The sequence below is a fragment of the Andrena cerasifolii genome, chromosome 13 (assembly GCF_050908995.1).
Source record: "Andrena cerasifolii isolate SP2316 chromosome 13, iyAndCera1_principal, whole genome shotgun sequence".
NCBI classification, from domain to species: domain Eukaryota; kingdom Metazoa; phylum Arthropoda; class Insecta; order Hymenoptera; family Andrenidae; genus Andrena; species Andrena cerasifolii.
The window spans coordinates 341,643-365,557 of record NC_135130.1 but is presented as its reverse complement, the minus strand read 5'-3'; the positions used below and the strand labels follow the sequence as shown (position 1 = coordinate 365,557).

General features: G+C 40.9%; 1 long non-coding RNA gene across 8 annotated transcripts; it reads right to left on the bottom strand.

Annotated features, from left to right (window-relative positions):
• Nucleotides 1–3,340: 3,340 nt before the first annotated feature.
• LOC143375736 (uncharacterized) lies at nucleotides 3,341–8,364 on the bottom strand. 8 transcript variants are annotated; one of them, XR_013086962.1, is made up of 4 exons: nucleotides 8,277–8,355; nucleotides 7,950–8,035; nucleotides 7,681–7,866; nucleotides 3,341–5,520 (listed from the first exon to the last, which is right to left on the bottom strand). It is a non-coding gene; the product is annotated as an uncharacterized LOC143375736 (long non-coding RNA). The 8 variants fall into 8 exon arrangements; XR_013086965.1 differs by adding an exon at nucleotides 7,546–7,601 and having other exon boundaries at nucleotides 3,341–6,990; nucleotides 7,950–8,344; XR_013086966.1 differs by adding an exon at nucleotides 7,546–7,580 and having other exon boundaries at nucleotides 3,341–6,990; nucleotides 7,950–8,344.
• Between the last annotated feature and the right edge of the window lie 15,551 nt (nucleotides 8,365–23,915).

Here is a 23,915-nt window from a genome sequence, read left to right as displayed (position 1 = left end):
TACCAAAGTTTTACTATTATTTGAATTTGTTGTGTTGTATAATATTAATGTTACATGCTACGATTTTACGTTTCATTTGAATCTTTAGATCATAAATGTGATTTTCTACCGAAAATGTCGTAAAAAAAATAGAATTGTTTATTATTATTTTTTTATCACATGGTTGTACGTAGAGATTTTGTGTTTTCGATGTTTTAAATATCTTTTGTATCTTTAAGCAGGAAATTTATTCGAATATTTTAGAATTTATATTTTATGTTTTAAATTCATATTTTGTAATGTGCTCGTTACTTTTTTTAATTACAAATACCTCAATAAACATTGAAAGTAATATAGCATTTTCTTAATACACACCACTGTCACATTATTTAATTGTCTATAAGAAAACAAATTGTATGATGGACAACTATGTGTTTTAAATTATAGTCGATACTTTTGTATGTCTTCAATTTCTATCATAGTATTCTATAGATTCTTCACTGATATTATTTATTTAGTTTATCAATTTTTATGTAGGCCAGCTTAGACAGTCTACATTTTGCTGAGACGGTCTTACATTTTTTATCTTTGTGTAATAGTATTTGGAAAGATGCTCGGAAAATGGGACCGGTGTCGACCATTTGACACAAAAATTAAAAATAGTATTTTACCGGAAGCAATTACTCTACTCTTCTACATAACACACTTTCTTATAAAAACACTTTCAATTTGTAGATATTTCAGGGATTAATGTTAATTGTTTATATATGAAATGCTAATCCATGCGAAATATTTTACAGAATACCATTATTCGACCCCTAAATTTACTTCTCTAAATTTCATCATATCCCCGGAAGACCAGCCGCAGTGCCCCCTTGTGGAAATTAGAAGTGTAACGAGATACGTAAGCATGTATACAGTAAATCACGAAAGTGTTCAAACATTAGCATTTAAAACTGTAACAAGTCAATTATGTATGTTGGATCGAAATCTTTAATGCTAAGATATAAACAAATAGGCAACTGTCAGACTTGTACGAGTAAAATTAGAAAATAATACCAAGGCTCGTATAATATAGTCATAAAATATATTGCAAGTAGGTATGTATACTTTCAGCGTCAACTGTGAAATTATTCCTACAGGGTAAAGACGACACTTTAACTTTACACAGTGTAGGTCCTAATTATGTACGAAAGTTAGGTGGAGTTTGTGGTACCTATTTTTTATAATAAAATACACACTTAACGTTTTCGAATTTCGAGGGGTATATTGTACCACTCTTGAAATATAAGAAAAAATCTTTGTTGTTTGTTTATTTTACTTGTTTACTTAAATATTTCGCAGTGAAGTTGGCGTCTTCAGAATTACTGCTGGCGGTTAAAATTTCGGATGACTGGATTATCGGAAACAAAAAGAACCAAACGTATTTTTAATTTGCAGGAGTATCGCTATCTTGCTAACCACAAATATCTTAAGATTTTTTAATATTTTCCCACATTTTATATCTATTAAACAGAAAAGAAATACCCTTTTCGGTACTTTCAACTTTCATCGACTCCCACTTTAATAATTTTGGTTCAAAATTGTTCTTTCGTGGAAAGCGAGACAACCATACTCCTGCGAATTAAAAATGTGGTTGGTTTTTTTTATTTCCGATGATCCAGTCGTCCGAAATTTCAACCGCCAGCAATTCTGAAGCCGCCCACTTCACTGCGAAATATTTATGTAAACAAATGAAATAAACAAACAACAAAGATTTTTTCTTGTATTTCAAGAGTGGTAGAATATACTCCCAGAAATTCGAAAACGTTAAGTGTTTATTTCATTATAAAAACCCGAAAAGTGGCCGATTTTTCGGGTGAGAGAGTAGAATGTCCCCTTACCGCCTGGGGTGTTACTTACGTAACACGCATTCCTTATCCAACGTATATTCTATCTTGCAGTTGCATTTGGAAGTAAGAAATCTTTCAGTACGTAAGTCTACTTTTCCTGAACTTCCTTTAAGATAATGTTACAGGATGTTTAACTACTCGTATTTATCTAAGATTCAGTCTATAAATACAAGATGTCCCGTGTCATTTGTTCCCAGGCACCCTCACGGTGTCACGGTACCACTTTAATTTTTGCTTTTGGACACGAATTTTGTGTCTCCGTTTCAATATTTTCTTTTCCCTACATATAAATACACCCATCTATCAGTGGGTTACAAATGTTTTTACTCTCACCTAAAGGGTGTTCGATAACAGGTAGTAGAGAATGAAAAAAGCGATTATACGCTACAAAATAAAACGACAACCAAAAGTAACGGAATTGCCATAGAGGCTTTAATTTTAAGTTATTAATGTTTAACAATTCAGCTTATAAAGCCTGAGATGCAGCAATAGATCGACCAGCGATTCGCATTGCGATGGGCCATTACACGCCAAGATTTGCCACATAGTCACCGATTTTTATCAAATTCGGCCTATTTATTGCTACTCCCGAGAAAACAGCTCGTGTGAAATTTTGGCCTCCTAGCTCGAACGGTTTTCACGATAGTAACCATTAAGTTTTTAATGAATCGAGAGTAGGGGAGAGTAGGGGAGAGTAGGGTAAAATAGATCGCCTAACTTTGGAGGGTGATTAGATAAAATCGGAAGGAAGAAAGACACGGGAGTTGAGTAGGAGTCTTAAGTGGATCTTAGACTATAAGAAAATCAAAGACTTTGTAAAGAAAAATATTTGGTAACAAAGCAAAATGAGATATACCGTGTACAGACCATGTAAACCTACAAAATCTTTATTTTCATGATTTAACAAGTATTCATTTATGTAAAAAACTATACATATATGTTTGAGGTATAATTATTATAGATAAAATATAACAAAAATATATATTATATACATAAGAAAAAATATTTTACCAGATAACATAAAAATTACTGAAAATAATAAAATACACATGGATTTTTGCATGAATATCAACACGTCCATGGAGAACACATCTGCATTGATTGTATTATTTATTACAATTTAAACTAACAGTTTGATCGAATGAAAGTTGTATCTCATACATCATAATTTTCTATACAAAATCAATTTTCTTGGAAACAAGGATAGTAATTAAAATTTTAATCTACAATATAAAAATATACATAAACAAATTTCAAGTTAAACGATTTTATTTAAAATGCACTAAAAACTAAAAAATAATTATTTTCATCTACTACAATTTCGATGGTGTTTCTTTCACTTTAAATAAAATCGTGGAGCAGGATATGTCATGGCAGAATATGTATCATATGTAATTCAACCATAGCGACAACATAGGCGGACTCAGGAGTCTTTCTTGGAGGGTGCGAAATATGTAAAAGTACATAAGTACATTTTTTAACCTTCTTTTACGAGAGTTAAAATTTGCTTGTAAATTACATCTTAATATCTCTATCTGATAATATAGCCTAAATAATTAAATTCACATTAATTATTTATACAGAACAATACACAATGAAACAACATTTTTCTATAAAATTACTCGGGGAGGGGGGGGGGCGATCACCCCTATCGCCCCCTCTGGATCCGTACCTGAACGACAAACATAATAAAGAAAATAAACCTTAGTTTTTCCATTTTGGACGACTAGAACAGTTCCCACATCAACGCCTGTCGGGAAAGAACTTTTTTAAAGAATTTTGCGACACCGATTATATCTATGTATGTGTGCGATAAAAAAGTTCAAAAAAATTCTGAGTATTACTTCAAACATACCTTAATATGCAGGCAAAACGCTAGTTAGTATAAACTTATAGTTTTTGTTAAATAAATTCCCGAAGATGACGTTGAAAAATGGGCGGTTACACTAAAGTACCCCCGCAACTCAAGAAACTTATCACTGCATGAAGCTCGGTGAAATTCACCAATAACATAATTATTTTCCTTCCGTTGTACTAAAAGGGTACTGCGGGCCCATACCTTTACGTGTAACTCTACAGTTCTACACAATCGAAATGTTGCAAAATATTTAACAATCTTTCTTGACCGAACGGTTCATTTGCGACATATGGTTTCATTTAAACTTTCCCCCCTCTCAACGCCCAGGATACATTGATGTAAAACCATTTCACATTAATTTCCAATGTTATGAAACAATTTTGTCAAAAGTCTGCACAAGTCCACCGATCCAGAGGTATGGATTCGCCCCTTAAAGCTACGACAAATAATTTTTTTACACCCTGTACAAGCATTTGATCCCTTAAGGCTGGAGCAGACACAGTAATTTAGTCGAGTAGCGTATAATTTAGTAATTTACCATTGTTTTACTAATCTACTCGACTATATTTCAGTGTCCACCCACAGTAGATTACTAAATTACTTGCTACTCGACTAAACTACTGGCCGTACCAGCCTTTAGTGATGAAAATTTGGAAATAGTGGTTAAAATTGCAAAAGTTTCAAAATCGTAGTCCAAAGCAGTAGTAATATAAAAATAATAGACTATTTATTGTATAATTACTTGTTTCTATGAAACTCAATGCAAGGTTAACGCAGAATCAAATAAAAAACAGTAAGAAATAACATGTCAGCGTTTTATTTAGAAATAAAACAAGTTAGAAAGAGTTAAAACATGGATTTAACACGAGGTGTATCCACGCAGGCTCAAGACAGTCAATAAAATGCAAACAGTATGAAATGAGTACTTTTGTCACGTCTCGGATAGCGAAAGACTCAAGAAAACATGGGAAATATTCGAATGACAATTTTACGGGATCCATCACTGAGGATGATGCGCGAAGTCGAATTCATGACCTATAACATCCACCACTCAATGATTAGTCTAGGCCTAATCTTCTTGTTGGACGCGGCAGAGAATTGTCGAACAATACATATAACATTAAAATTATAATCTACTCCGGGTAAGATCCTTGCCATTGTATGAATTTGTAGCGCTTGACAGTGAGTAAGATTATGCTTGTCGGATTAGAAATAAACTACTTTAACCCTGCAGAGGCACGGTCCGAAATATTCCTTATAGGTCGCGGTGTATCTGAGAGATACAGTAACTTAAAATCTGTGCTGCAATGCTAATTTTTGGAAAAGTTCTATACCAATACATAAAATATATTTAATGTTATTAATATAGATACGATTTATAATTAGTAAACAAAATGCACATGCGCTGTGAAAGAGAAATAAGCAATGGAAAAGTATGTTTGACATAAACTAGTTCCTTTTTGTAAGTATTGCGATCCATTGCAGGGATTGTTACGAGATACGATCCTCTTGCAAGAGATGCATAGCAAGTGGAACAACTTTTTCTTTTTTTGCTCTTCGGCGGTTGTACACCTGTGTTTATGTCGATATTATCATTTCCCTCATAGTACTTCTGAAGTTCTTGATGTTTTATGTGCAGTCTTGTGCACACCTGCAGTAATATTTGATCGCTATTTTATTTGTTGTGGCACTAATTGTGCTATAAAGTCTCTGCCCGTTTCCAAACAATGAATATAGACATTTACTGTCTTATACAACAGCTATTCTTTGTCGGCAAGCTATACGATGTGCCTGTTTAAAAATATTTATAAAAAGATTTCGCATGCATCTGTCAGATCAGCCGCGACCTCCGCAGGGTTAATAAGAAATAAATTACTTCAAAGACTATGCTTGTATAATGAACAACTTTAATACGCAAGACGAAAACTAACTGAACTGGCTTACAGAAGTCGCATCAACTACCGCGAATGGTGCCTGTAGCCCTATTTATATCATTTTGATTTAGGAGTGCCAATAGTGGTGGAGTTCAGTTAGTTACAGTCGAACGATTGAATCGGCGCGCCTCACAGTGGGGCAGAAGCGCCGAAACCTGGCAACAGTACAAAATAAGAAAATTCGAAAATCCGGGGTTGTCAGTCATCAAATTATAGTTGACAATAGGTTTTAATAGAATCCGAAGAAAATAAAGGTATTGGAAGGCAGAGTTCGGCATCCGTGTAAGCGTATTTTGTATAAATACGCAATGGTATTGTTGCGAGCACCGGGTATAGGCCCGTGCATAGCCTGCTGGTGCTCGTAGCTGAAGATAGAAGAAGGTCGGCCCCCTTCAAGAGGACGATCAGGAGGCCGACAAGAAGACGGTCTTCTAGCATACGCCATCGCGACCGGTCGTGTCGGGCTTAGCCTGTATCTTTGTGTATCTATAGCCTGTGTCCTATGTACCAAATATAGTTGTGTCGTGTGTGCGTCCGTCTAATTATTCTACTCCTTTGTGTCGGGGTGGCCTGCGATGGAATCGCCTCGGCGCACCAGTATTTAAAAACCAAATTAATATGGCTTGTTCGTCTAATGTTAAGTAATAGATTACACATTATGACATTTAGAAAATATTGCAATATTTAGATACAGTGGGTTTTCTTTGTTGCCTTGAAGAAGCAGCATAATATTTATGTATTCCTCAGGGTTTAGTTGTGTTCCCAGTGTGTTTCAGCATAATTTTGTTTCCTAAAATGTAGGGAATTTATCTGGTTTCATAATCTAGAAACAACAGTTGCAACTTTTTGCACTGTTTTAAGCAATTGCAGTTTTCCTGCGTGCACTACCACGTCGTTACCCACTGTATCTAAAAACTATAATATTTTATAAATGTCATAATGTATAATCTATTACTTAACACGAGACGAACAAGTCATATTAATTTGGCTTTTAAATGCCATCGCGTATTTATACAAAATACGCCTACAGTAGGACATCTTTTTCGCTGTACAGCTAAACTGACTAGGAATGTACACCTTCAAACTCAAATGATACCGAACTCTGCCTTCCAATACCTTTACATTTTTCGGATTCTATTAAAACCTGTTGTCAACTATAATTTGATGACTGAAAATCGCAGATTTTCGAAATTTCATAGTTTGTATTTTTGCCAGGTTTTGGCGCTTCTGCCCTATTGTGCGCCGGTGGTCCGGAAATCCTCTCGAATTACTTCTGCGATCCGCAAAGTTGTCTTCCACACAAAGCGGTTGTCATCCGAGGAATTTCCTGCGCAAGTCGTTTTCAAAAGGTTTTCCAAACAAACAATTTGCGTGGAGGAATAAGGGGGGAATGAAAGTTGATATAGCTTATAATTGAATGAAAATAATGAAAAATATGGAATTTAGAATCTTAACTATTCAGTCCGTCGCAAATTGTTTGATGAGTTGTAAATTTAAAAGTAAATAACGGCTAAAAGAATAAGAGACTTATAATATAAATTATACTTTATAATTTAATATATCATAAAAAATCATTTCCCATTTTCTAAATTTAATGACGTACACATATCGATGGATTAGTGCACAAATATTACGACTTTTAGCGTTTTCGAGAAAAGCATACATGCAATGGTACATAAGATTCAGAGACAAACAATGAACAACTACATTATTTTTGGCAAATTTATGAAATGGATATAAATGTGATTTTTATACAGCACAAAAGAACAGTTAAGAACTATTTGTTGCATATAAAAACTCAAATTTCACAAATGGGGGAACATAAAATATTTGTGCACTAAACCATCGATGTGGCCTATGTTACACTTTATTATTGCATTACCTCAGATCGCGTCTGAAATTGGTCCAAATTATCTCCTAAAATCAGAAAGCATAATTCTATTTCAAAATCGAAATATCCATAAATAATAGCGTTACAAATAATGTGGTGTGCAAAGTGCTCAGATCTGCGACTCACCAAGCATTTAGTTCGTTCTATGTTCGTCATTCGCTGAAGAAGAATGTTTTTTTTAATAACATCTTGATGGATGTGAGATTACATTAATCTATTCATGAAACCATACTGCCCCATGCAATTGTAACTCCGCGTGCTTTTTATACTGATCTGGCAAGACATAACTGCATTGTGCTGAGATCTGTAAACCTGAAAAGTATTGCCAAAATCAATTGCAATCGCATAAAGTCTATAGATCTGGGAATTTGAAAATAGAAGCTAAAATTACTTACAATCACGTACAATTTCATGGTTTTGTAAACGCGATTATTGATGCTAAAAACTGCCATAACCGTAGCAAGCGTACAGACCTGTAAACCTGAAAATTAATGCTAAAATCAATTAGTCTTATAGAACGCATGGATTTGGTGAGCACAAACGAATTAAGCTAAAAATTATATCAATGAAATGTACTCAGAAAATGACGTTATGAACCACGAATAACTGCATTCCTCGATTTTATAAATTGACTGTTGCAGCGTAACAATAATATTTTGTCAGAATGTTCAAAGTCATAAAAAGTTCACAAAAGTATAACAAAACGAAACAGCAATTATTACACATTATTGTCATAGCATATACGTTATATTTTCCTTTCCAGTGGGTGGTACACGGAAAGATGTCTGCACCGTTGGGAACGGCATAGGTGTAAGATGCGAAGATTTCCGACTGCAGCGCCGCTTGCGGTAGAGTGAGGAAATTTTGATAGTTTTCATTCAGTTCGTACTCTATTCAGTGATGCTAAAGTTAATGGCCGGAGTATCGAGAATTTCCCCCACCATGCACATACACAACTCCACGATCCGCGGGTACGTGAGCCCAGCGCTTCGGATGACTTCGGACAATTTCGGGAGTTGAGAGGGACGGTAAATATGAGCCTTTCTCTCTCGCTCTTGAAACGTTGAGAATCTAGTGCCGGCAAGGTTGCCGTTCGGGGATCTTTCGTCTTACTTAGTCATGCTGTACGTATTACAGACTCCTTCACTCTTACAGGCCTCGAACGGTAAACGGCAACCCTGGTCGCTGGCAAGCGGCACGAGCCACCGTAATGCGATTTTGGCTTCCCGGATATTTTCACTTTCCGACTCAGATATTCTTGTAACAAAAAAAAATTTCGAAAAAATTTTTATCGCGGAAATACACGTTTTAGATTCTCCTGATCATACTGAGACTATTAAAAAAATAGATTTTTTCAAAATCTCGAATGTTTGTTAACACAATTGCGTTTAAACGGCTCAATAGATTTTAATAAAACTTTATATTTAGATTTCAAATTTTCGTCTTAAAATCTGGTTAATTTTTTAACCCAATCGGTTCATGAATACTGATAGTTACCTCTTATAGTTCTATCATTTTTCGTATTATTTAGTATAAATATTCGTTATTCGTAAGAATTAAAAAGATTCTCTAAATGAATCTCACAGGGAATTAAATACTACGTAAAAAAGTTAAATAAATTTTTTCCCTATTTTCGCTCATAAAGGATTTTCGTTCACGATACACGTAGGATTTTGCAATATTCGAATTGCAATAAACCGTTGACATTGACGATAGACGCTTTAGCTTACGCTATGGACACCGATACTTACTTGTACAGTTACAATTATTACAGAGAACAATTTATTAAAATTGAATAAAATTTATTTTTTTATAATTTTCGTATAAAATAATTGACATAATTAATAATTAATGCACATCTGTATTGTTTTTTGTTTCCTTTCTATATTTATTAAACATCTATAGAAGACAAAAAAATCAATAAATATGTACATATAAAGGTATGTTAAAAGTTATTAAATTTATGCTTACAGTATGTATACTCTTAAATTATTTTGTAATGTCATTTGTATAAATTATGTTTAATTATGGGATAATCAGCTTGACAATAATTTTTTCGATGTATTATATATGTATGTATTTATATGTATAGTTATACAGGGTGTCCCACTAAGGAGTGGACAGCGCGATATCTCTTAAAGTATTGTCGATAAAAATATAAAAAAAATAGGGAATTGCATGGTTCGAGGGGGCCCATTTATTAGCGCGAACGAATTTTGTTTCCGATTATTATTTTAAAAGATACGATGGTCAAGTTCGGTTTTTCAAATGGAACTATTTTTTTTGAAGACCTGAGTTGGTAGTGCGTTCCAAGACAAATTCAATAAGCTTTAATGTATACACTTTATTTCCACTGGTTTTTAAGATATTGCGCTTGCAAATTTACTGATTTTCACTGCAAGAAACCCCTCTGGAATGGCAAAAACCGGGGGCGGTCTTACTGGCGCCATGGGTGGCACTGCCTGTTGAAATGGATACTTACCTGCCAAAGGTCTACGCCAGAAATGGCAGGCCCAAAGGCTGGACAATTCTTTTCCGTCAGAAATGCTACTTAGGTAGGTATCGTTACTTTTATTTCGCACTTGCTTCTACGCTCGGATGGCCGGTTCTTTTGGGAGGGATGCAAGTTGGATTGGTTCTGATACAATCTGCTCCCTATGGTTGAAATTTAGTCTAGCAACTTTCACTCCTCCTAACCTAACCAATCCAACTTGCATCCCTCCCAAAAGAACCGGCCATCCGAGCGTAGAAGCAAGTGCGAAATAAAAGTAACGATGCGCTTCTCGATACCGCAGATGTACCTACCTAAGTAGCATTTCTGACGGAAAAGAATTGTCCAGCCTTTGGGCCTGCCATTTCTGGCGTAGACCTTTGGCAGGTAGGTATCAGTTTCAACAGGCAATGCCACCCGTAGCGCCAGTAAGACCGACCCCGGTCCTTCCTATTCCAGAGGGTTTTCTTGCAGTGAAAATCAGTAATTTTGCAAGCGCAATATCCTAAAAACCAGTGGAAATAAAGTGTATACATTAAAGATTATTGAATTTGTCTTGGAACGCACTATCAACTCAGGTCTTCAAAAAAAATAGTTCCATTTGAAAAACCGAACTTGACCATCGTATCTTTTAAAATAATAATCGAAAACAAAATTCGTTCGCGCTAATAAATGGGCCCCCTCGAACCATGCAATTCCCTATTTTTTTTATATTTTTATCGACAATACTTTGAGATATCGCGCTGTCCACTCCTTAGTGGGACACCCTGTATACAATATGTGATGCAAAAGTAAATAACAGTATGATAGGATGAAGCGATAGGGCTTATGAAGTGAAGGTTTAGTTTTACATATCACATTTATAACATACATATGTACTATATCTATTTTTTAGGGAAAGACGTGAACGCGAGTTAGAGGAAACGGGAATGAGTGAGAAAGCGAAACGTCTTTCACTTTGTTTTTGACGCACCGCAACGTGGTGTGAGTGTGTAACGTACCAATGCGAACCGCCCTACATTTTTTCGTTTTTCTTTACATATTAACCAATGTTCCTTTTCATTTCCATTTAATTTTACGCCTTGTATAGTTAGCACTAAGAATTCTCGAAACACTTGCGAGCGATATCCCATGCGGCGGGAAGACAGTGAATCTAGTGACGCGCAACGCATGCGCATAACCGCGAATTCAAAGACTAACTCAGTGCCGCGCAGGAATCAAGCGCGCTTGCGCACACCGCACGAACAACCGGACGCCGAATTATCCGAACGTACTACGCGAGTGGCGCGAACCGGACGTGAATTATAATTGGTGCGCGGAATCGCACAGCCGATGATTGGTACAACGAAGTACCGCGACTCGGTATAAATACCGGACCATCAGCAACGGGAAAATCAGACTTGGTTCTATCACCGAACCGCCGAGACCTAGGCAGCTTTAATTAGCTCCTTACTCGAGAAGAAGTTTATTTAAAACTCCAATTCTGATCCATCCTCTTGAGGCAGCTTTAATTAGCTCCTCAACCACAAACAATCCTCTCGAGGCAGCTTTAGATAGCTCCTCAACCACACTCAATCCTCTCGAGGAAGCTTTAGTTAGCTCCTCAACCACAAACAATCCTCTCGAGGCAGCTTTAGATAGCTCCTCAACCACACTCAATCCTCTCGAGGAAGCTTTAGTTAGCTCCTCAACCACGATCAATCCTCACGAGGCAGCTTTAGCTAGCTCCTGCACTTTCTTTCAGGCAGCTTTAATTAGCTCCTCAACCACCAACCAAAGCCTATACGACTTCCTACTCCAAAGCGTGGGGCCAGCTTATAGGCACCAGAAGCATTTCAATCAGAGAGAAGGAATCCTCTCAAATTCTACGTTCGAATCGACCTAGCGTCATTTCCTGTTTTATCAACATAACAAACTCTATTCTTTATTACCGACCTAGCGTCGTAACCTAAAAACAACTATAAACTTCATTATCGACCTAGCGTTAAAAACCAATCGCCGTGCGATACGTCATTACGTACCAACGTCCGTTCTATTGTAAAAACAAACTCAATTAACTGAGTACCACACATGTTCATTATAGACCTAGTGTCTCGACATTTATTTGAATAAACCATTGTTATTTACACGTTAAAAGGAGGACTCTCGTGTCTTGAAATTCATTTCTCAATCGCATGCCACCCGAACCAATCCCACAATTCACAGGTAAACCGTTCTACTTGTGAAAACTCCTGTAACTACGGCGACGTCCCGTACAAGAACGTTACAGGTAGCTTAATTTTGGTGACAGCGGTGGGATAAGTTTGCTTGAAACCGCGATCGCGTGGCAAAGGAGATCAACACTCCTAGCGAAGAACAAGACTCCTTCTTTATTACTAAGTCAGGCGCATTAAAAGAAGCAAAATCATGGCTACAGCCGGTTCAAATACCACTCAGGTAGACGCAGTTATAGAGGAATTACAACGGTTACAATTAAATCAAGAAAACGGGCGTCAACCAAATATTAGAATTCGCGATGCCGCGGACACGGTTCCAGCCTTCGACGGGCGGAACATTACTATACATCAATTCACAAAATGCTGTAGGAATGCGAAGAGTATGATCGCGCCAAACGCCGAATACGGTTTAGTACAGCTAATCAAATGTAAACTATCCGGGCAAGCCTCTCGAGTCATACTTAACGGCGATTATAACACTATCGAAGAGGTAATTAAAGTTCTCAGCTCACGTTTCGCTCCACTACATTCCTCAATCCAGCTATATGGAGAAATGTCGAAAATTGCTCAGTTACCGAATGAAGCCACTGTAGATTATAGCAGTCGAGTCTCCGGGATCCTCCTACAATTAAGATACTGTAATGAAATAGAGGTTCCCTTACACGTCGCGCAATACAATCAATCCGCGGAAACAAATTCCATTAAAGCTTTCTTAACGGGGTTAAAACCTGAAATCTACGCACGAATGCGAACCGTCGAATTCGCTGACCTCGATACCGCCATCAGCACCGCTATCAAAGCCGAGGCAGAGTGTCAGGAAAACATAATGAGGAATAAATTCGCAGAAGGACTATCGCACTCCGCGCAGTGCAGTAATTGTTTCGGGTACGGGCACTCAGCTACCGAGTGTAGCAGTAAATTCCCGGCAGGGCAAATAGCACAAATTAGTTGGAGATCTAAATATTGTAATCATTGTCGAAAAGTAGGACACACGGTTCAGGAATGCCGGAACATAAACACTGCGCCCCAGTCAACACCTAATAATCCTGGGTCAAGGCCGTCGTCATATAATACCGGGTCTCAAACAATGCCGCGCCAAAGCCAATCACTAGAATGTAGATATTGTAAAAACAAGGGACACACTATTCAGGAATGTCGAAAGAAAATGTACAACGACAAACGAAGATCCACAGACACAACCAAACCCGAACTTCAAACACCAAACCCTCCCCAAAATTCTGTACGCAGTCAAGCCGTGTTAAAATTACGATTATCCGAAACATGGAGAGCCCCTAGTCTAGCTTTATCGAGTTCAGAATTAAGGGCTGATAAGGTAATAATGATGATTGATACTGGAGCAGATTTGAGTGTAATCAAAGAAGAAGCCGTATCTCCAGGCACACCAATTTTTTCCGACGTAACCTACGAATTAACAGGAATTACTGAAGGTTCTCTATCAACAATAGGATATATCAAAACCAAAATCTTAGATACAGTAGCAGAAATTCATGTAGTCAAAACTTTACCAACAGCTCAGGACGGAATTTTAGGATCAGATTTTTTCCACGGGAGCGGAGCTGTTATAGATTATTCAAGAAAAGGGATCACAATAGGAAACGAATTACTCCCGTTTAAAAACGTGGAAATAAAAATTCCTGGCCGAATGAGATACCAAATTCCAATCAAAATTCTAAATCAAGGTCTAAAAACCGGATACGTGCCGAAACTAAATGTACACCCCAAAATTTTAATGGGTAATGCTATAATAACAAACAACGATGGAATAGGATATCTATATGCCATAAACACATCCTCTAATGATATCAAAATCGAGATACCTTCGGTAGAAATAGAACCTTACGAAGAAATAAAATTCGAAAGAGAAATTGCATCTCCAGACCATGTTAAACAAATACTCGAACTACTTCGTCTTGACCATCTAAATCCAGAGGAAAAAGCAAACATAGTAAAATTAATCGAACAATACGCAGATAGATTCCACCTCCCCGGTAGCGAACTAGAAGCGACAAACACTGTGTCTCATAGAATAATTACCGAAAACGAGGCACCAGTAAATGTAAAGCAATATCGATACCCCCAAGTCCATAAAGAAGAGATTAACAGACAGATAAATGAACTCATACAGAACAAAATAATCTCACATTCAACCTCCCCGTATAACTCACCATTGTTCATAGTAACTAAGAAACGGGATAGCCAAGGGAACATACGTTGGAGAATAGTAATAGATTTCCGTCGACTAAATGAAAAAACTATAGGCGACGCGTACCCCTTACCTAATATAGTGGAAATATTAGATCAGCTAGGCAGTGCGAAATATTTCTCAATATTCGACCTAGCATCGGGATTCCATCAGATACCGATGCATCCGGAAGATAAGCACAAAACCGCCTTTTCAACGCCCTATGGACATTACGAATTCAATCGAATGCCATTCGGTCTTAAAAACGCTCCAGCTACATTTCAAAGGTTAATGGACCAAGTTCTCACCGGATTACAAGGAATAGAATTATTCGTGTACCTAGACGACATAGTAATCTATGCTAGTTCACTTCAAGAACACACAACCAAATTCATAAGATTAATGAATCGGCTAAGGGAAGCCAACCTATCTCTGCAACCAGACAAATGCGAATTTCTAAAAAGAGAAGTATGCTATTTAGGACATATCATTAGCGAACAAGGAGTTAAGCCAGACCCAAAGAAACTAGAAGCAGTTAAACAATTCCCACAACCCAAAACTCAGAAGAATATAAGACAATTTTTAGGACTAGCCGGATACTACCGTAGATTTATAAAGAATTTTTCTAAAATAGCAAAACCATTATCTGACCTAACTAGAAAGGATTACAGATTCGAATGGACAATCAAACAACAAATAGCTTTCGAAACTTTACGGGACGCTCTATGTAAAGAACCGATATTACAATATCCAGACTTCAATAAACCATTCATCATTACCACAGACGCCTCAGGTTACGCAGTAGGCGCGGTTCTAAGTCAAGGAGAAATCGGGAAAGACCTACCCATAGCATACGCCTCGCGAATATTAAACGACGCCGAAACACGGTACGCCCCAACAGAACGCGAACTACTCGCACTAATATACGCCGTACAACATTTCCGTTCATACGTATACGGGAAACGTTTTACCCTAGTGATGGACCATAAACCACTGGAATGGCTACATACACTAGATAATCCTACCTCCAGGCTCATGCGCTGGAAAATAAAATTAGCAGAATACGATTACAAGATAGTATACAAGCCCGGGAGATATAATATAGGGAGAGTCTTCGCTCTCACTCTGTTTTTCCCCCACTCCTCCGGGATGTGGAGAGTGGGGATGTCGTCTCATCGAGACGAGGAGCAAGAGGCCATCTTGTCTCTTGCCTTGCCGACCAGCACGTCGAACGGACGTGCCTGAAATATACAGTTTTGTTTGAGTTCAATCTGCGTGTTAATTATCCAGTCATATTTATTATATATATTCTATTAGGACTTTACCCTGCGAGTGGTCCTACAGTGGTGACCCCGACTGAGTGTAATTTTGTTGCGGTGATACAACGCATGGTCGGCAGGTTTGTGTTTTTCTGCACGAGAGCATTATTTGCTTTGTGCGTCGGTTGCCTAAAGCTTGGTCAACTGGTGCGCTGAGTCGAAAAGGCGAGCTAAAGGCATCATCGCCGCGGATCGACTTGGTCCAGTAGGATTCGCCTGAAGTGGCATGTCGAGTGGTCGACGGATCGCAATCACGGCGCCCACGTGGACGTTTCTTTGTCGTGCCGTTCCTGTGAGGAGTCCGGCAGGCTGGACGGCGTTGCTGGTTCGTCAGCGTCCTTTTTCATCAGTTTGGCGAAATCACCAGCGTCTGGGTTCCGATTGCGTGAAGCCAACGGCACCGGCGCCTTTTTCATCAGTTTGGTGAAATCATCAACTTCTGGGTTCCGATTGCGTGAAGGCAACGTCACCGGCGTCCTTTTCATCGGTTGGTGAAATCATCGATTGTGTGAGGCAACGTCACCGGTGCCTTGGGTTCCAGCCTGCGCATCTTGCATCGGCGAGACTCAGGGGAGCTCAGTGTCGAATCGTGCACTCATGAAACGGGTGTTTCGAGGTATTTGTTTGGGGACGAAGTTTCGGTCCACGTTGCGGAAGTCCGCCATTTTGTTTCGCGCGTATTCGTTGTGAAGCGTCCGCGGAAGTACCGCCATTTTGTTTCGCGCGTATCCGTTGTGGGGCGTTCGCGGAAGTTCCGCCATCTTTATTTCGCGCGTATTCTTTTTGAAGCGTTCGCGGAAGCGAGCGTGGCGTATTTGACCATAGTTTGCGGCTGAAAGGTCGATTCTCATGATCTCGCGTTAACGCGTCGGGCGAACTGAGGGTTCCATAACCTTCTGATCACGTGGTATTGTTGCGTGTCGCGTTCCGCGAGTTCTCGGTGCGTCATGGCCAGCGATAATAGCATTCACCAGGAGCCAACGGCGGACGTTTCTGAGTTAACAGCTCAGGTCTGGGACTTGCAACAACGCCTGGCGGCGTTCGAGGCTTCGCGTCTCGGTTCGCGATCCGAGACCGCTCAGGTCGTGGAGCAAGTGTCGAGTGGTGCGGTGCGTATCGACGCGTACCGGAACCCGAAAATTCCGGCATTTTTCCGTTCGGATCCGATTTTATGGTTTGTGCAGGTCGAGGCGACTCTGCGGAATGCGCGAATTACCGTGGAGGGTACTATGGCGGATGTAGTGCTTGCTGGTCTCGACGCTGAAATCGTCGGGAGCGTGAAAGACATTATTTTAACCTCTCCACCGCCTGCAGATATTTATCAGCGAATCAAGTCGCGGATCATTGCGACGTTTGCCGGTTCCGCGGAAAGTAACCTGCGCAAATTATTAAAAGGGCAAGTACTCACGGACGGCAAGCCGTCTCTCGTGTTAAGTCGTTTGCGTAACCTTAATAACGGTCAATGCGATGACGCAGTGATAAGGTCTATATTTCTGGATCAGTTACCTGCAAACCATCGGGCAATCCTCGTCGCGACGGGGTCTGAGGATTTGGAGCGGCTCGCGGAGGTCGCGGATAAGATCGCGGACAACGCGGGTTCCGTTAATGTTTGCGCGGCGTCATCTATTAAAAACTTGTCGTCGGGATTGGAGGACGAGGTGTCTCGCCTCGCATCCTGCGTAGCGACGTTGACCAAACAGGTCGAGCGGTTGACGGCGTCGTCGTCGTCCGGTCGTGCGCGTTCTCGAGCGCGGGTTCGACCGCGTTCTTCCAGTAGGGGCCGGAGTGACTCGCAAAAGCGCGACAAATCCGGACTTTGCTACGCGCATAGAAAGTTTCCCCAAAACCCGTTAGGGTGTCGGGAATGGTGTTCGCAGTACGTAGTTTGGAAACAAAAAAACTAATTCGTCCTTCCTGCGCGGAGACGTTCAGTGAGGGATTGGGTTCTGAGAATCGTCTCCATGTCCGTGATCGCGTGACTGGTCAGTCATTTCTGATCGACACTGGGGCAGACATTTCACTGCTTCCAGCGAACCCGAAATTCCATATTAAGCCTTCCGAGCGAAAGCTCTTCGCCGCGAACGACACCAGGATCGACACATTCGGCGAGTCACTCAGGGAACTGGACTTGGGGTTGCGCCGTGCATTCCGTTGGAATTTCTGTATCGCGGCGGTGCCGTATCCAATTATCGGTGCTGATTTGTTAAAGCTTTATGGCCTGCTTGTCGATCTAAAACAGCGTAGGCTAGTCGACACGGCCACCAAAATGTACACTCTGGCAGTCGCGAGAGCCGTTCCGACTCGTTCGGTAAGCTCGATTAATCCGGTTGCGAACTTTTCCGAGCTTCTCTCGGAATTTCCTGAGATCACGGGTGCGTCTCGATTGTCTCCTCCTGGGGAGCGGGATGTTCTTCATTATATGATAACGACGGGGCCGCCCGTTTCTGAGCGCCCGCGGCGCTTAACCCCGGAAAAACTTAAAGCGGCTAAAGCCGAATTCAGAGCGCTGGTCGCGGCTGGCATTTGTCGTCCCTCGAGTAGTCCTTGGGCAAGTCCCGTCCATATGGTCCGTAAGAAGGACGGGTCTTGGAGGATCTGTGGAGATTATCGTAAGGTGAACGCGATTACTACGCCGGATAAATATCCAACTCCGCACCTTCATGATTGCACTGGCAATCTGCAGGGTAAGAGTATATTTTCGTCCCTTGATCTCCACAGGGCCTACAATCAGATACCTATGGCTCCCGAGGATGTCCCAAAGACCGCAGTCTGCACGCCCTTCGGGTTGTTTGAGTATTGTTATATGACTTACGGTCTTCGCAATGCGGGTCAGTCGTTCCAGCGATACATTAATCGTGCGCTGGGCGATTTAGATTTCGCGTTCGTGTACATAGATGATATTTTGATAGCGTCATCCTCTCGAGAGGAACATGCTGCCCACCTGCGGGAGGTGTTTCAGAGGCTTAAGAAGTTTCACCTGCGTCTCAACGTCGATAAGTGTGTGTTCGGCGTTCCCGAATTAGATTTCCTAGGTCACACGGTTGACAATAAGGGAATTCGTCCCACGGTTCGGAAGGTTGATGCGATCGCGAAGTTCCCCAAACCTACGACGATAGTGGAATTACGCCGTTTTCTCGGTATGGTGAACTTCTACCGGAGGAATTTACCGCACTCGGCGAGTGTTCAAGCACCTTTAAACGCTTATCTTTGCGATTCTCGCAAGAATGACAAACGGGAGATCGTGTGGACGGTCGAGGCAGAAAGTGCGTTTGTCAAGGTCAAGGACGGCCTGGCCAACGCTGCCCTTTTAGTTCACCCGCGCCACGACGCAGTTGTGCGTTTGGTTTCGGACGCATCGGATTCCGCAATGGGTGCAGCCTTGGAACAGTTGTCTCCTTCGCGCGTTTGGGAACCACTCGCGTTCTTTTCAAAAAAGTTTTCTTCTGCGCAGAGGAAATACAGCACGTATGACCGCGAGCTCACGGCAATGTACGAGGCGGTGAGGTATTTCCGACCGTTTGTTGAGGGTCGGGATTTTGGTTTAGTTACAGATCACAAACCACTAATCTACGCGTTTATGCAGAAAGCCGATAAGGCATCCCCCAGGCAGGCGCGTCAATTATCATTCATCGCGCAGTTCTCCACTCGGGTGGAGTATGTGGCTGGTCCCGACAATGTCGTCGCGGACGCGCTTTCTCGAGTCGACTCGTTACGTTTGCCGGTCGAGGTTGAGCTTGTTCAGCTCGCCGAGCTCCAGAAGTCTGACGAGCAGCTGGAATTGATCCGTAAGTCTCCTGACTTTCCACTGAAAATGAAGGCGATTCAGTGGGGACCGTGTCACTCGACGGTCTTTTGTGAGATCTCTGGCGAGTCGATTCGTCCTTATATTCCATTGAGTCTTCGCGAGACAGTTTTTAATTTATTTCACCGTCCGGCTCATCCGAGCGCGAGGGTCACGGATCGGATCATTCGGCAGCGTTACGTGTGGCCTAACATGCAGCGTGACGTTGCGAAGTGGTGCAGGACCTGCACGGACTGTCAGCGGTCTAAGATATCGCGTCACGTGAAATTGTTGCCTGGGCGGTTCGTGGCTCCTGACGGCCGTTTCGATCACGTGCACGTCGACATTGTCGGTCCATTGCCTGATTGTGACGGGTTTAGGTACTGTGTGACGATGATAGACAGGTTCTCGCGGTGGGTCGAGGCGGTTCCTTTGCGAGAGATTTCCGCCCAATCGGTCGCGGAGGTATTTTTCGAGACGTGGGTTTCGCGATATGGCGCTCCGAAGATTTTGACTTCGGATCAGGGCGCCCAATTCGAATCGAGGTTGTTCACGGCCCTTCTGGCCCTGATCGGCTGCGAGCGTGTGCGCACAACTGCGTATCATCCCGCATCAAATGGGTTGATTGAACGCTGGCATCGTGTATTCAAAGCAGCGATTATGTGTCATTCGGACACGAACTGGCCTTGCACACTTTCGACGGTGCTTCTTGGTCTTAGATCGCACGTGCGATCTGATACTGGAGCATCGCCCGCCGAATTCCTGTTTGGAACGACCTTGCGACTGCCCGGAGAATTCTTTCTTCCGGATGATTTTGTGCCAGATCCGAACATTTTTGTTAATGAGTTTCGGGTGCACATGCGCCAGGTGCGACCAGTGCCTGTGACACATAAATACAAAAAGCGTGCGTTCATTTTTAAAGAGCTACACGCGTGTTCACACGTGTTTCTGCGCAACATGGTGAGAAGGGCGTTGGAGAGGCCTTACACAGGGCCGCACAAAGTATTACAACGTGTGACTGATCTTGTTTATAACATTGAAGTGAATGGCACTTCTAAAACTGTGTCCGTTGAGTTGCTCAAACCAGCACATCTTGTGCATGACGAACTTGCGGATCCTGCGCTTCCTATCGGTATAGTCGATGACAATCCGTCCACGTCCGTGAGTACTCCGCCCGTTCTTAAGACGTATAAGCGAAAGAGTGTGGCGTTCGCGCCCACGTCCAAAGATTAGGTTTAGTTACCGCAAGACTGCGTATTTTTAAGCGCGCGAAATGTATTATAGTATATTACTCATAAGTTACTCTTGTGCCGTACTGCGCGGAATTTTTATGTATTCAACATTTCATTTATTTTCTTTTTTGTAGCACTCTGCGGTACTGCGTTCCTTAACATGGGAAATCGTGCTCAGTCTCGATTCGAAATTAAGCGCACCATGTTCGCGCGTGCGAATTTCGCAAAAGTTACTGTGATTTTTCAAGACCAAAGTCATTTAGGCGATTGCAATAGTAGACTTAATGAAAAATCTGTATTAGTTTTAGTATCGACCTCAGGTCTTGGGAGGGAGTACTATAGGGAGAGTCTTCGCTCTCACTCTGTTTTTCCCCCACTCCTCCGGGATGTGGAGAGTGGGGATGTCGTCTCATCGAGACGAGGAGCAAGAGGCCATCTTGTCTCTTGCCTTGCCGACCAGCACGTCGAACGGACGTGCCTGAAATATACAGTTTTGTTTGAGTTCAATCTGCGTGTTAATTATCCAGTCATATTTATTATATATATTCTATTAGGACTTCACCCTGCGAGTGGTCCTACAATAATACTAACGCAGACGCCCTCTCGCGGAATCCAGTAACTTTACTCCCGCTACAAGTGGAAGGGAAACGATCACGCCCCCAAACCGCCACGAGTCCGGGATCCCCAAATCCAAGCCCAACAAAACAACCTAAGGGAGATGGATCATCCTCCTCATCATCATCCGATTTCAATCCTGATCAAATACAAATGAGGAGAAAGTTAAAAAGGAAACTTAAAACCACGACTACCACATCATCATCAAACAGACCGGCGGAGAAAAAGAGGGGAATCACACCAATAGGGGATTCAGAAGAAATGGAAGTATCCACCGATAGCTTCGAAGCAACCAAAAATATTCAGGTATCAGTAGAGGTTCACCCCTCCCCTGGACAAATCGGTCTTCCACCGTCAAACCCCAGACCAACCACCCTTAACCGCCCTCACAGCCCACAACAAATGGAAATAGAAGTACTAGAAAAAGACTGGGATCAAATCATGGAAATAAGCAACGCACAAGTCCCAAAAAGTCATACATATAGAGAGCCACCCAAAATAGACTCTAGTAATAGTAGCAGCAGCAAGAAAGATAGCCCACCAATAAGAGGTAGAAAATACTGTACAAGAGAATCCAGCGAAACACTATCAGGGCCAATATCCCCAATCACAATAAGAAAAGATCCACAAAATAACTTTAAAACATCCACGGGACCACCCCGACAGCAAATACAATCACGCCAACAGAGACCACCCCAGCAACAAAAATCACCACCACAACAAGCACCACCAAGAATAGTGAACCAAGAAATATATCAGAGTAAAGTAAAAGAAATCACAGACTATTTATGGATGAGAAGGGAAACTGCAGGGATATTTATCACTATACATGGGAAACCAGTAGGCGAGGAAAGTACGGAATTCATGAATAGGGAACAAATTAAAATTACCTTACCCCTGCCACTCCAGGCAGGAAGTATAATAGAAATTCCCAAACCAGGACGAACCATCTTAGGGATGGTAATGCCAGATCCTCCAAACGAAGAAGCCTATCATACCATAATTAGGCACCTGCATAATAAATTAACACAAAATAACATTAACAAAATCTCACTACCCAAAACAGAAATTAATATATCTTGGAAAAAATTAAAACAAATGATCACCCTAAGGTTCCTACAAACAAATATCAGCATCACAATCTGCAATGGCACTGTACAGCTGCCATCAGAACAAGATCGTCCAACAATAATTAGAGAAAACCACGAGTCACCAGTAGGAGGACATAAAGGTGTAACCAAAACCTATAACAGAATTAGAAACCTGTACCATTGGCCAAACATGAAAAAGGATGTAAGGCAACACATTAAAACATGCATAAGTTGTCAAAAGAAGAAACTAGTACGAACTAAAACAAAAGAACCCATGATAATAACAGATACACCACTAGACGCCTTTGACAAAATATCCATGGATATTGTGGGACCATTGCCACCCACAAGATCAGGAAAAACATATATACTTACCATACAGGACAATCTAACAAAATTTTCATTAGCAATACCATTAGTCTCATTCACAAGCGAAGAAATAGCCCAGGCATTCACAACACATTTCATATGCCAATACGGATGCCCAAAAGCCGTTCTCACAGATCAAGGATCTTCATTCATCAGTTCTCTCATGCGAAACTTTGCAAAGGCTTTCAATATCAAGCAATATAAAACTTCAGCATTTCATCCACAGTCAAATGGTTCCCTGGAAAGAAGCCATCATGTATTAGTTGAATATTTAAAACATTACATAACCAAAGAAAAACAATGGGATCAGTGGCTACCACAAGCAATGTTCTCTTATAACACTAGTATACACGAAGGTACTAAATACACTCCCTACGAATTAATATATGGTAAAAAAGCCAGACAACCATCAAGTCTAATACCAAATGATTCATTAACTACATATCCAGACTTTGTGGAGAGGTTAGTAACAAAGTTGCTCAACATTCGCGAACTAGGACGCCAAAATTTAGAAAACTCAAAATATCGCCAAAAACACTACTACGACCGAAAGGTATCCTCTGTTAATTACCACAAGGGAGAACAAGTACTGGTTTTAAAACCGAAAAGAGACAAATTCAGCGACGAATACGATGGGCCTTACACAATCATCGAAATTTTAAAAAACAACAATGTAAAGATAGCTGTGAGCCCCCGTCGAACTAAGGTTGTCCACAAGGACAGAATAAAAAAGGCCTATACGCCACCAGACTGCGCCGCCCCTAGGGACATTACGGCAAACCATTAACAACTTCACAGCGCTAAATTTAAAAGTGGTGGGGATTACGAAAAAGGGCTCATTCAGGAAAGTGACACCCTCGAGAAAACCACGCGGAAAATCGCTTAAGAACAAAGAAGGGAAATAGGAGTCAAGACCGACCACTCAGACAGCCAAGGTAGGAACTATACAAAACACACATTAATAATAAAAAAGAAAAAAGGAATAAATTACAAATCGGGTTATTATAAAAACGTGGTGTGCCGGTACAGACGAAATGTCAAGAA